A 3,880-nucleotide genomic window follows, 5' to 3' on the forward strand; every position below is an offset into this window, starting at 1 on the left:
CCTGGAGTAATAGGAAATTTGGCCTTGGAGTACAGAATGAAACAGGATAAAGGCTAATAGAGTTTTGCCAAGAGAACACACTGGTCATAGCAAACACCCTCTTCCAACAACACAAGAGAAGACTCTACACATGGACATCACCAGATGGTCAACACTGAAATCAGATTGATTATATTCTTTGCAGCCGAAGATGGAGAAGCTCTATACGGTCAGCAAAAACAAGACTGGGAGCTGACTGTGGCTCAGATCATGAACTCCTTATTACCAAATTCAGACGTAAATTGAAGAAAGTAGGGAAAACCACTAGACCATTCAGGTATGGCCTAAATCAAATCCCTTATGATTATACAGCAACTATACTTTAATTTAAAAAGAAAAAAAGTTAATACAGACAGCCTGATAAGCAGCACAAATCCACTGTAGATGAAATTATCATTTTTTAAATAAATAGCATTAGGGAGAATTGTAATATCAATATTTTATTCCTTCCTATGTATACTTCAACCATACTAAAGATTAAAATAATTTGTGTCTTTCTTCCTTTTTAAAACATAATGTATATGAAGTAAAATTTTAAAAAGCCAGACCAAAAAAATTAATAAAAAGGAAATATAAATAAATTATATCAAATTCTACCATGTAGAGATAATCACTGCTCTCATTTTGGTGTCTTTTTAATTAAGACATAAAGGATGAAAAAAGCCAGTCTTGTCAAGCACTGGGCAGAAAGAAAGGCACACTCAAAGGCCGTGAAGTAGGCAAGTCTCATGTTTATGGAACTAAATGTGGGCCTGAATGGCCAGAGTGAAGAGGATATCGCTGAGATATGCGGTTGTATAGTAACCACTGGCCAGTTCATGCAAACCTTGCTTAGGTGTATAATTTTTTCATATGTGCAGCAAAAAGCTATAGTTTTAAGCAAAAGTAGATGTTTAATTTAGTAATTATCCTTCTATTTGTATTTTTTCCAATAGTATTTTATTAGCTGCGGTTTTTCTTTCTCTGGTATAGCTTTTTTTAAATTGAGATATAATTTACATATAGCATTGTACTAGTTTGAAATGTACAGTATATAGATTTGATATATGTAGATATTGTGAAATTATTACAACAGTAAGTCTTATTAACATCCATCACCATACATAATTACAATTTTTCATTTTTTTACAAATAAAAGTTTATTGTACAAAATTAAGGCCTTCACAACTCATAATTCATTAAAGCAATTCAGCTGGTAAAAATTCACCTGCAATGCTAGAGACCTGGGTTCAGTCCCTGGGTTGTGAAGATCCCCTGGAGAAGGGAATGGCTACCCGCTCCAGTATTCTGGCCTAGAGAATTCCATGGACTGTATAGTCCATGGGGTCACAAAGAGTCAGACGTGACTGATCAGCTTTCACTTTCACAAACACAGACTAGGTAATTTTTTTAAATCCTTCATGAAAATTTCACAAACACTTCCCCTCTACCCCCAACTATTAAAGTGGCTTGACCAAATGTTATTAAAGTGAAGCTATAAATAATATCAAGTATTTTAAAGACAGTTATCCTAGGGACTTTAGCTGGTGGTCCAGTGATTAAGAATCTGCCTGCCAACAGAGGGAATGGGGACTCAATCCCTGGTCAGGGAACTATGATCCCACATGCAACGGGCAACTAAGACTCAAAACAGCCAAATAAATTAAAAAAAAAATTTTTTTAAAGACAGCTATCCTAAATATTACTTCTTTGATTAGGTGATCTTCATGGATAAGACAGTATCTTAAGTCCCTACACAGCATTCCTGGTAGCTTCAGCCTATCCATCATTTCAAATTCAACAAAAGCAATGTCATGCCTCCTGAAAGTAGTCCCAGAAGTGCCAAACATACTTCTCTGAAACCAGGAAACTGATTAAACAACATGGTCAACATCATTTCACTAGTCTCTTCCAGTAAATTATTAAGGAATAAATATAATTTGGAGGGTGATCAAGGACCTGAGAACTCGGTATTGCATTTCCTTGGTATCAGCTTAATTTGGTATTCCCTGACCAGGCTTTTTGTTCACGATTGTTGCCATTTGTTCCACAGTTTTATCTTCTTTTCTTTATCAGCAAAAGTGCCATGCATTTTAGATATTATATCACAATCTGTTCTTACATACTGAATTTGCTTCTTTTTTAATGTTGCCATTCATATGGTTGATATAAATTGTATGATTTGGTCTGATATCCATGTTCTGGGTTAAATTTTGTTCAAATAGATAGAGGCATCTGCCACATCCTCAATTTGTTGTGATTTGAGTGTTTTAGATGAAATTAATTTTGTATAATTGGACAAAGACTTTTAATTACAGTATATTTAGTATGTTCTTAGAGAAAAGCGAAACTGTAACTTCCGTACTGAAAAGAGTAAGATATCAGTAAACAAAAGTAGGCAGCAATAAAGTGAGGATAGTGAAGTAAGAGAGAACTCATTAGAAATCCTTGAAATTGAAGAAAAATGTCAGTAAATTTTACAAGTTTAATAGATGATGAAAATTTCATAGTCTAAATTATGGAACTGAGGAATTCACCCAGAAACACACACACAAAATATAATGCAGTTAAGCAACAAGAAGGAAGAACTAAGAGAGAAGTCTTAACATTCATCTAATTCCAGAAAAAAAGAGAGAATGAAAAGAATGACAGGGACTCGATATTTTAAGAGATAATTATTAAAAATCTTTCCAAAATTGGATAAAGGCACGAGTCATTAAACAGAAAGCACATCCTAAGAATCTAGTGAGATAAATACAAATAAATCCAGTCACAGATGCGTTAAAAAAAAAAAAATAAGGGCCATGGGGAAATTTTTTAAAGGATCAGAAAAGAAGATAGAACAATTAGACTAACAGCAGATCTCTGATCCAAGATATAAGATTGCTAAGCACAATAAAATATCATCCTCAAAAGTTGAGAGGAAAACAAACATCACCCTAAAATTGAATTTTGCTGTTAGCGTCAGAGACCTAAAAAGAGGCTTACACAAATTAAATGAGGGTTTCATTGTGTCGTATCAAAGGAACATGGAAGCCGCAGCCCAGGAGTGGGCGGGGCATCACAAAACCCAAACCCATTCCTGTGCTTCTCCTGTGCTTTCCTAAGCCTGTGGCTTCTCTCTTCATTGTCCAAGCAAGTCTCCTGTGTTCCCCCAAAAAAGGACAAGGATGAAAGCGTGCTCCTTTTGGCTAAGGCAGCTCTCTTTAGGACACTCTCCCCCCGACTCAGTTTTTCTGCTTACATCTAATTAGCCACTCATGGCTATGAGCGTCTAGAAAACATAGGCTTTCTGCTGAGCATACAGCAACCCTAAATAAAATGTGTTCCAATTCTGTTTCCAAGGAAGGAGGAAGACAAGTTGTGGGCTGGGCAGCTAGCAGTCTCTACCCCAGCTACTATTTAGGAGTTCAGGCAGAATAAAGACACATTACTAACCATAAAAAATACTAAAGGAACTCAACACCCACAGCCTCTCACTAAAAGCACTATCAACGATGTACTTCATTTAGAAATAAAGTAAACCCAGAGGGAAGATGTGGACCACAAGAAGCAATGAGGAGCACAGAAATTTATAAAATATGTCAGTAAATGCAATCTCAATTTATTGGAAAACTAAATATCATTTTTTGCTTTTTAGAAAAGGATAAAACTGCAAATGAAATTACAAGATGCTGGGGACATGTAAATGCTGTTGTTTTGTCACTAAGTCATGTTCGACACTTTGCAAATCCATGGATTGCAGCTTGCCAGGCTTCCCTGTCCTTCACTATCTCCTCAAATTTGCTCACCCTCATGTCCATTGAGTCAGCGATGCTATCTAACCACCTCATCCTCTGCTACACCCTTATTCTTTTGTCTT

General features: G+C 35.8%; 1 pseudogene; it reads right to left on the reverse strand.

Annotated features, from left to right (window-relative positions):
• Positions 1 to 1,720: 1,720 nt before the first annotated feature.
• Positions 1,721 to 2,216, reverse strand: LOC114117298 (U2 small nuclear ribonucleoprotein B''-like; annotated as a pseudogene).
• Between the last annotated feature and the right edge of the window lie 1,664 nt (positions 2,217 to 3,880).

This window comes from Ovis aries, chromosome 12, assembly GCF_016772045.2.
Source record: "Ovis aries strain OAR_USU_Benz2616 breed Rambouillet chromosome 12, ARS-UI_Ramb_v3.0, whole genome shotgun sequence".
In the NCBI taxonomy this organism is placed as follows: domain Eukaryota; kingdom Metazoa; phylum Chordata; class Mammalia; order Artiodactyla; family Bovidae; genus Ovis; species Ovis aries.